Raw genomic sequence first — 11,352 nt, forward strand, 5'->3', positions numbered from 1 at the left:
GGTGAGGGATCAGCCCAGAACTACACGGCAGGACCTGGTCAATGACCTGAAGAGAGCTGGGACCACACTCAAAGAAAACCATTAGTAACACACTACGCCGTCATGGATTAAAATCCTGCAGCACACGCAAGGTCACTCTGCTCAAGCCACCGCATGTCCAGGCCCGTCTGAAGTTTGCCAATGACCATCTGGATGATCCAGAGGAGGAATGGGAGAAGGTCATGTGGTCTGATGAGACAAAAATATAGCTTTTTGGTCTAAACTCCACTCGCCGTGTTTGGAGGAAGAAGAAGGATGAGTACAACCCCAAGAACACCATCCCAACCGTGAAGCATGGAGGTGGAAACATCATTCTTTGGGGATGCTTTTCTGCAAAGGAGACAGGACGACTGCACCGTATTGAGGGGAGGATGGATGGGGCCATGTATCGCGAGATCTTGGCCAACAACCTCCTTCCCTCAGTAAGAGCATTGAAGATCGTGGCTGGGTCTTCTAGCATGACAACGACCCGAAACACACAGCCAGGGCAACTAAGGAGTGGCTCCGTAAGAAGCATCTCAAGGTCCTGGAGTGGCCTAGCCAGTCTCCAGACCTGAACCCAATAGAAAATCTTTGGAGGGAGCTGAAAGTCCATATTGCCCAGCGACAGCCCCGAAACCTGAAGGATCTGGAGAAGGTCTGTATGGAGGAGTGGGCCAAAATCCCTGCTGCAGTGTGTGCAAACCTGGTCAAGACCTACAGAAAACGTATGATCTCTGTAATTGCAAACAAAGGTTTCTGTACCAAATATTAAGTTCTGCTTTTCTGATGTATCAAATACTTATGTCATGCAATAAAATGCAAATTAGTTACTTAAAAATCATACAATGTGATTTTCTGGATTTTTGTTTTAGATTTCGTCTCTCACAGTTGAAGTGTACCTATGATAAAAATTACAGACCTCTACATGCTTTGTAAGTAGGAAAACCTGCAAAATCGGCAGTGTATCAAATACGTGTTCTCCCCACTGTGTGTGCGTGTGTGTGTGTATATATATATATATATATATAAAAATTATCTGACAAACGAGCACTTTGATATGGTCATTTTCACATTTTCATTCATTCTTAGAATGTTTGGGAATTACTTATACTAAGGCAATTGTGAAAATTCTACAGCAATATAGAGTGGGAAAGCTGCCGTGCGTTTGGACAATTAATAGACATGCATAAAGACATCTGTCTCGTCCAGGACCGGCGTCTACGCAGACTGGTGCGCCAAAGCCAATCAGAGCTACAGTAGGCCTTTATGCAAACAAGCCTGTTTACAGGCAGTTACAACAGCGCGACTTTAGATCATTAGAAAGCATTCGCCAAAAAGACACAAAATACACCTGAATGGATTTCTGCAAATATGTCAATACCACAGGAGTCCTCTTACATTTGGGAACTTTACAGTCCTATTGATCAAATAAAAAAAGGTAGGCTCGCTCTCCCTCAGTTATGCACATCAACAACAACAAGATCAAAATGTAATGAAGGAACATTAGATAAACCCTCTCAAACTTGTTCAGCTAGTTGGCCGACAAAATTGCACTGGGAATTGTCCCAACCAAGCACCCAAGCCATCTGGCTAACGTTGGCTAGCTTGCTACTTCTAGACACAAATGAGAGAACACCTCACTCTGACCATTTTACTCACCCTAGCAGAGCTGTTTAGGCTGTTTACATGTTATCTAGAGCATTCGTGGCTAACTATTACTTTTTTTGCCTATGTTTACTGACATATTCATGAATTCAGTTATTCAGCGAAAGTGCGACTGACGAAAGTGCGACTGACGAAAGTGCTCTGAAATCGGAGTAGATAGCCAGAGTGAATTTGAGAACGCAAGAGATATGCTAAGTTCTTGCTATCTAACCAAATGACACCTGCATCTCTAGCTGCTTATAGCCACCGAAAAACAATATGAGGGGAAAATGTCAGTCACTCCTCCAATGACATGACATCCTCCTAGCATCTAGCTAACGTTAGCTTGCTACATAAATAGATACGCTAGCCTATTAGCCACGTTATGACTTACTTGTGATCATTGCCCTTGATTGTATTGATATTCCCAGCCTTAGTTACATTCGTCCGTTTTTGTCCAAATTATTGAGTCATTGAAACTGAAACAGTGCATCCCGAATGGAGGCGGCAAACAATGTCCCAGGCCAGCAATATTTTTTGAACTACCAAGAAATGTAGCGGTGAATTATATTAATCACGCATTGAACTGCATCCATCTATTCTGCCAACGATGCCTTAGTGTACGGCATGGAATGTTGAGTCAAATAGAACCTTCACTATATATACACAAAAGTATGTGAACACCCCTTCAAATTTGTGGATTCGGCTATTTCAGCCACACCCATTGCTGACAGGTGTATAACATCGAGCACACAGCCATGCATTCTCCATAGATAAACATTGGCAGTAGAATGGCCTTACTGAAGAGCTCAGTGACATTCAATGTGGCGCCGTCATAGGATGCCACCTTTCCAACAAGTCAGTTCGTCAAATTTCTACCCTGCTAGAGCTGCCCTGGTCAACTGTAAGTGCTGTTATTATGAACTGGAAACTTCTAGGAGCAACAATGGCTCAGCCGCTAAGTGGTAGGCCACACAAGCTCACAGAACGGGACCGCCAAGTGCTGAAGCGCGTAGCATGTAAAAATCGTCTATCCTCGTTTGCAACACTCACTCCCGAGTTCCAAACTGCCTCTGGAAGCAACGTCAGCACAATAACTATTCGTAGGGAGCTTCATGAAATGGGTTTCCATGGCCGAGCAGCCACACACAAGCCTAAGATCACCATGCGCAATACCAAGCGTCGGCTGGAGAGGTGTAAAGCTCACCGCCATTGGACTCTGGAGCAGTGGAAACACTTTCTCTGGAGTGATGAATCATGTTTCACCATCTGGCAGTCCGACAGACAAATCTGGGTTTAGCGGATGCCAGGAGAACGCTACAGTACCTGCCCGAATGCATAGTGCCAACTGTAAAGTTTGGTGGAGGAGGAATAATGGTCTGGGGCTGTTTTTCATGGTTTGGTCTAGGCCCCTTAGTTCCAGTGAAGGGAAAGCTTAACGCTACAGCATACAATTACATTCTAGACGATTCTGTGCTTCCAACTTTGTGGCAACAGTTTGGCGAAGGCCCTTTCCTGTTTCAGCATTACAATGCCCCTGTGCACAAAGCAAGGTCCATACAGAAATGGTTTGTTGAGATCGGTGTTGAAGAACTTGACTGGCCTGCACAGAGCCCTGACCTCAACCCCATCGAACAATTTTGGGATGAATTGTAACGCCAACTGAGAGCCAGGCCTAATCGCCCAACATCACTAATGCTCTTGTGGCTGAATGGAAAGCCTTCCCAGAAGAGTGGAGGCTGTTATTGGATCAAAGGAGGGACCAACTCCATATTAATGCCCATGATTTTGGAATGTTCGACGAGCAGGTGTCCACATACATTTGGTCATGTAGTGTATTTTTAAAACCTCTTATGAAGTTGGTTTTGTAGCATAAACTGGATTGTCTGTTTGTTTCATACTGTATCTGCAAAGTAGTTAAAACGCTGTCAGTTCCACTTTAAGGTTAGGGTTAAGGTTAGGTTTAAAATAAAAATGTTAAGAAGATAAATTGTAGAAAGGGGCAGGGTTTATGACTGTGGCTATAGAAGCTAGTGACAACCTTTAAAAAGGCTTCCAAAGTTTGTAATTTCCACCTAACGAAAAATGTATCACCCCCTACAAAAATGGCCATTAATTATTATCCACATAATTCACATTTCCTGTTGCTGCAGGATTAGCAGGTTGGCATTTATTGGGATATGCAGAACTGAGCAAATCCACTAGAAATGCCAGCTGCAAAGTCAAAATTGACTATATTGTAAATATTCATGAAAACAAAAATGTGCTTTTTGGTCTTAATTTAAGGTTAGGGTTATGCATTAGGGTTACCAGTGTGGTTAAGGTTTGGGTTAGGTTTAAAATCAGATTTTATGACTTTGTGGCTGTGCCAACTATTGACCACTCTGCAGAGCTGAGTCATCCCAATAAATGCTAACCTGTGCATGATTATTTTTCTGCTGTGTGAAACAGATCAAATTATAATATTCGGTTTTAACTTAAAGGTGTTTACACTATGGTGTCCCGTCTCCAATAAAATAAGTAACCCAATACTTCCGTTTATCTATAGAAAGATTAGCGAGACTCAGAAAATGTAACTCCTGAAGGTTACCTAATAGAATTCTACAAACTGAGGTAAACAGTCTTGCCCAAACAGTACTCTGTCTACATTTCCTGTCAGAGTCATTCGTTTTGCAATCCCTGTCAATCAATACATCTTTATTGTGCATGATATAGCTCCTTATAATCTTGAGTTCTTTATGTTGACTGACAGAAGTTCCTCTGATAGAAGCATGCTCTTCCAGCTACTGTACACTCTTAGAAAAAAAGGTTCCAAACGGTGGACCCTTTCTGTGGAATGAGTTCTACATGGAACCCAAAAAAGGGTTCTACCTGGAATCCAAAAGGGTTCTTAAAAGGGTTCTCCCACAGGGACAAATGAATAATGCTTTTAGGTTCTAGATATAACCTCTTCTTCTAAGAGTCTACCGTCCCATCTAAAAATGTCCTGATTATTTCCTTGTTACAATTATGTTGAAAATTATCCTTCAGATTTACTAACTTCGCTAATTTATTGAAATGTAGTTTTGCCCAACGTGTCGGGTCCCACACATAGCCTACTTTTGATCATAAGTTGGGGCCAGAACTCACTAAAGTCAATTGAAGATACTGTATAACAGTGCACAGTTATATACTGAACAAAAATATGAACGCAATATGCAACAATTACAAAGATTTTACTGTTACAGTTCATATAAGGAAAAGAGTCAATTTAAATTCATTAGGCCCTAATCTATGGATTTCACATGACGGGAATACAGATATGCATCTGTTGGTCACAGATACCTTAAAAAAGTATGGGTGTGAATCAGAAAACCAGACAGTATCTGGTGTGACCACCATTTGCCTCATGCAGTGTGAAACATCTCCTTCGCATAGAGTTGATTAGGCTGTTGATTGTGGCCTGTGGAATGTCGTCCCACTCCTCTTCAATGGCTGTGCGAAGTTGCTGGATATTGGCCGGAACTGGAACACGTCGATCAGGAGCATCCCAAACATGCTCAATGGGTGACATGTCTGGTGAGTATGCAGACCATGAAGAACTGGGACATTTTCAGCTTCCAGGAATTATGTACAGATCCTTGCCACATGGTGCCGTGCATTATCATGCTGAAACATGAGTTGATGGCGGCGGATGAATGGCATGACAATGGGCCTCAGGATCTCGTCACGGTATGTCTGTGCATTCAAATTGCAATCGATAAAATGCAATTGTGTTCGTTGTCCGTAGCTTATGCTTGTCCATACCATAACCCCACCGCCACCATGGGGCACTCTATTCACAACCTTGACATCAGCAAACCGCTCACCCACATGAGCCATCTGCCCAGTACGGTTAAAACCGGGATTCATCCATGAAGAGCACACCGGCCATTGAAGGTGAGCATTTGCCCACTGAATTCGGTTAAGACGCCGAACTGCAGTCAGGTCAAGACCCTGGTGAAGACGACGAGCATGCAGATGAGCTTTCCAGAAATTCTTCAGTTGTGCAAACCCACAGGTTTCATCAGCTGTCCGGGTGGCTGGTCTCAGATGATCCCGCAGGTGAAAAAGCCGGATGTGGAGGTCCTGGGCTGGCATGATTACACGTGGTCTGCGGTTGTGAGGCCAGTTGGACGTACTGCCAAATTCTCTAAAATGACGTTGGTGACGGCTTATGGTAGAGAAATTAACATTCAGTTCTCTGGCAACAGCTCTGTTGGAAATTCCTGCACTCAGCATGCCAATTGCACGCTCCCTCAAAACTTGAGACATCTGTGGCATTGTGTTGTGTGACAAAACTGCACATTTTAAAGTGGCCTTTTATTGACCCCAGCACAAGGTTTCACCTGTGTAATGATCATGCTGTTTAATCAGCTTCTTGATATGCCACACCTGTCAGGTGGATGGATTATCTTGGCAAAGGAGAAATGCTCACTAACAGGGATGTCAACAAATTTGTGCTCAACATTTTAGAGAAATAAACTTTTTGTGCGTATGGAACATTTCAGGGATCTTTTATTTATGCTCATGAAAGATGGGACCAACACTTTACATGTTGCATTTATATTTTTGTTCAGTATACAGTACCAGTCAAACGTTTGGACACACCAACTCATTCAAGGGTTTGTCTTTATTTTGACTTTTTTTACATTGTAGCATAATAGTGAAGACTATGAAATAACACATATGTAGTAACCAAAAAAGTGAAACAAATCAAAATATATTTTATATTTGAGATTCTTCAAATAGCCACCCTTTGCCTTGATGACAGCTTTGCACACTCTTGGCATTCTCTCAACCAGCTTCATGAGGTAGTCACCTGGAATGCATTTCAATGTTGTGACAAGGTAGGGGGGGTATATAGAATACAGCCCTATTTGGTAAAAAAACAAGTCCATATTACGGCAAGAACAGCTCAAATAAGCAAAGAGAAACGACAGTCTATTACTTTAAGACATGAAGGTCAGTCAATCCGGAAAATGTCAAGAACTTTGAAAGTTTCTTCAAGTGCAGTCACAAAAACCATCAAGCGCTATGATGAAGCTGGCTCTCATGAGGACTGCCACAGGAAAGGAAGACCCAGAGTTACCTTTGCTGCAGAGGATAAGTTCATTAGAGTTAACTGCACCTCAGATTGCAGCCCAAATAAATGCGTCACAGAGTTCAAGTAACATACACATCAACATCAACTGTTCAGAGTAGACTACGTGAATGAGCTGGGAGGAGGTCGTCGGGTAAGCTTGGCGTCGGGTAAGTTTGGCTTTATACATAGCTTGGGCTTTGTCGAGTAAGGCTTAAACTATGTATTTAGATTGTAGTTAGGTATTGTAGGTAGGTATCGTGGGTTGTTGTAGGTAGTTGTTGTATGTAATTATTGTAGGTTAGTATTGTATTCGGCGGTGCCGGGTGTAGCACGGAGCTAGCTAGCTAGCTAACTCACCACCTGGACTAGCTGGCGAGTAGCTATTAGCAACGGTATAGTTGTTTCACGCCTGAGCAGGGGCGGTGTGTTCATTAGGGCGATATGGGCGACGCACTGCCAAACGGGAAAAGGAAGGGATTTTTTTCCTAATCAATTATATCACGGCAACAGTAGTTATCAGTGTTTTAATCTAGACGTCTGATCTGCCACTAAATGTCCAATCAGGCTAAAGTCGTGCTTCAAATGGCCCCGCCCCTTTTGGGGCGATTTCAGTCAGGTTGAAAATCGCCCAGAAGTCTCTCATAGACTCTCATGTGAAATCTTTTTTTTTCAAATATCAGAGCTTTCAAAACAATCTCTATGGGTTCCGGGAGGGCTTGCACTTACGCGCTTTCGTCATACGTAACATAACCATGAACGTAACTAAGAAAAGAGCGGGTAGCAGCGTCAATCAATTCACGTACTACTGTCAAGATGGCTAGCGTTCAGTGCAACTCGATTGTCTCTTTGAAAGAAGTTCCTTTTTGTCGGCGAACAAATCAAGATAAATTGGCAACGAAACAATTAGGACCTCCCAGAGCAAATTTAATAATTCAACAGGTTTCTACTAAAGGGGGAAAGTCCTACACCCGAGGATTTTCCAAAAATTGGTACGAACGAAAAACCTGGCTAGCAGGCTGCGATGTAGCTAATGCAGTCTTCTGCTACCCCTGCTTACTCTTTCACCCTGAAGGCGGCACGGCAGACAGCACCGCTTGGACAGCGACTGGTGTAACGGACATGCACCATCTTTCAGAAAAGATTAAGAAACATGAGCTGTCAAAGACCCACATGGATAGCTGTTTGAGATTGTCTGCTTTGGGGAGAGTGAACATTGCCACTCAACTGGATGAGGGATACAGGCTAGCTGTCCGCCGCCACAACGATGAGGTTAGCAAGAACCGCCACATCCTCAGCCGGCTAATCCAGTGTGTGAAGTTTTTCGGAGTGTTTGAGTTAGCTTTGCGAGGCAAAGATGAAACTGAGGGCTCCACCAACCCTGGTATTTTTCTTGGACTTGTCAACTTTGTGGCACAATTAGATGAGGTGTTTTATGGAAATGCATATTGTTTATGCAGTGTTGAGGAATGTGAAAGAACACCCTTGATTATTTTTACTGTGATAACTTATTTTGCTTTTGTAAGCCAACACTTTTGAGATCAGTCAATAAATGCTTCTGGTATTGACTTATATGCTGCCCCTGTCTTCATGTTGTTGCTGGACATATCTTTTTTAAAATGTGTGTAGGTCACCTAAATCATCAGAAAAATTGCCCCCCCTGAGAATTTTTTCAGGAGCCGCCACTGCGCCTGAGAGTGCCTGTAATTACGCCAGCTGGCTGCCTACAATAATTACATACAATAACTGCCTACCATTCAGCTGTTTTCTAACCTCATTGTCTGAACCGTTAACGTTAGGTAGCAAGTGGCTACTGTGCTTGAAAATTAGCAAGCTTGTTGCAACCTGGATAGCTACTTGTAAACAATAGCTGGAACGACCGAGCGAACAGACGCGAACTGGCTGAGTCAATTCAGTGGCTAGCTTTGCACTTGGCTAGCTAACAGTAGCTGCTAGGGGTAAGTCATAACCTACACTTGTGTTTTGTTTTTTACATATTGATAGCCCGAGTCACTCAAGGAATTCGGGACATGGGTGACTAGTTAACGTTAGTTTGGCTCTCTCTGTGTGTTCGTGCCGTGAAAGGAGGGGTTCTTCTTTGTCTGAAAGCAATGGCTAGCTAGTTTGCTAACTATTCTAGCTAACTAACTGGCTGAATAAGTTGACGACGGACTCGCTCAAGCTGTCGGGACTAACCCACAACGTTAGACACGGACACGAACGATCTGCTTGTGTGTTGATACACTGGTGGTTGTTGTGGCTGAGTATTGGCGCTAAACCCTGCTGCTGGAGACCGGCATGCTAGCTGGCTGTGGCGTCTTATGACGAGGTGCCCGGACGTTTTTCACGGAATAATACTGCACCTAGTTAGCTAGCTGAATAAACTAGGTTAGTCTATTCCTAGAAAACATTGAACCGCTGTAGTTTACAACAATTATAGTTTCTGAGGTGGAAGTTGGGAGAGTTATATTTGGGAGTTGTGGTGAGGGAGGCCCCGCTCTCTCCTTTCCCAGATGTTTAGTTCATTTTATTCCGATCTCCTCTGCATTATTGTAGCCATCTGCTGCAGCCTGTCAACTATGCCTCTGCCTATCCCTGTTCTCTCCTCTCCGCACAGGCTACACAAACGCCTCACACCGCGTGGCTGCTGCCTCTCTAACCTGGTGGTCCCTGCACGCACGACCCACGTGGAGTTCCAGGTCTCAGGCAGCCTCTGGAACTGCCGTTCTGCTGCCAACAAGGCAGACTTCATCCCAGCCTATGCTACCCTCCAGTCCCTCGACTTCTTGGCGCTGACGGAAACATGGATTACCACTGAAAACACTGCTACTCCTGCTGCTCTCTCCTCGTCTGACCATGTGTTCTCGCATACCCCGAGAGCATCTGGTCAGCGGGGTGGTGGCACAGGAATCCTCATCTCTCCCAAGTGGACATTCTCAATTTTTCCCTGACCCATCTGTCTATCTCCTCATTTGAATTCCATGCTGTCACAGTCACTAGCCCATTTAAGCTGAATATCCTTGTCATCTATCGCCCTCCAGGTTCCCTTGGAGAGTTCATCAATGAGCTTGACAAGTTCCTTTCCTGAGGATGGCTCACCCCTCACAGTTCTGGGGGATTTCAACCTCCCTACGTCTACATTTGACTCATTTCTCTCTGCCTCCTTCTTTCCACTCCTCTCCTCTTTTGACCTCACCCTCTCACCGTCCCCCCCTACTCACAAGGCAGGCAATACACTTGACCTCATATTTACTAGATGCTGTTCTTCTACTAATCTCACTGCAACTCCCCTCCAAGTCTCCGACCACTACTTTGTATCCTTTTCTCTCTCCCTCTCCTCCAACACTACTCCCTCTGCCCCTACACAGATGGTAATGCGCCGTCGCAACCTTCGCTCTCTCTCTCCCGCTACTCTCTCCTCTTCCATCCTATCATCTCTTCCCTCTGCTCAATCCTTCTCCCTCCAATCTCCTGATTCTGCCTCCTCAACCCTCCTCTCCTCCCTTTCTGCATCCTTTGACTCTCTATGTCCCCTATCCTCCCGGCCGGCACGGTCCTCCCCTCCAGCTCCGTGGCTTGATGACTCATTGCGAGCTCACAGAACAGAGCTCCGGGCAGTTGAGCGGAAATGGAAGAAAACTAGACTCCCTGCAGACCTGGCATCTTTTCACTCCCTCCTCTCTACATTTTCTTCATCTGTTTCTGCTGCTAAGGCCACTTTCTACCACTCTAAATTCCAAGCATCCGCCTCTAACCCTAGGAAGCTCTTTGCCACATTCTCCTCCCTGCTGACTCCCCCCTCTCTGTGGATGACTTCGTCAACCATTTTGAAAAGAAGGTTGACGACATCCGATCCTCGTTTGTTAAGTCAAATGACACTGCTGGTCCTGCTCACACTGCCCTACCCTATGCTTTGACTTCTTTCTCCCCTCTCTCTCCAGATAAAATCTTGCGACTTGTGACGGCAGGCCGCCCAACAACCTGCCCGCTTGACCCTATCCCCTCCTCTCTTCTCCAGACCATCTCCGGTGACCTTCTCCCTTACCTCACCTCGCTGATCAACTCATCCTTGACCGCTGGCTATGTCCCTTCCGTCTTCAAGAGAGCGAGAGTTGCACCCCTTCTCAAAAAACCAACACTTGATCCCTCCGATGTCAACAACTACAGACCAGTATCCCTTCTTTCTTTTCTCTCCAAAACTATTGAGTGTGCCGTCTTTAGCCAACTCTCTTGCTATCTCTCTCAGAATGACCTTCTTGATCCAAACCAGTCAGGTTTCAAGACTGGTCATTCAACTGAGACTGCTCTTCTCTGTGTCACAGAGGCTCTCCGCACTGCTAAAGCTAACTCTCTCTCCTCTGCTCTTGTCCTTCTAGACCTGTCTGCTGCCTTTGATACTGTGAACCATCAGATCCTCCTCTCCACCCTCTCCGAGCTGGGCATCTCCGGCGCGGCTCACTCTTGGATTGCGTCCTACCTGACCGGTCGCTCCTACCAAGTGGCGTGGCGAGAAGCTGTCTCCGCACCATGTGCTCTCACCACTGGTGTCCCCCAGGGCTCAGTTCTAGGCCCTCTCCTATTCTCGC

This window comes from Coregonus clupeaformis, chromosome 33 (assembly GCF_020615455.1).
Source record: "Coregonus clupeaformis isolate EN_2021a chromosome 33, ASM2061545v1, whole genome shotgun sequence".
NCBI classification, from domain to species: Eukaryota; Metazoa; Chordata; class Actinopteri; order Salmoniformes; family Salmonidae; genus Coregonus; species Coregonus clupeaformis.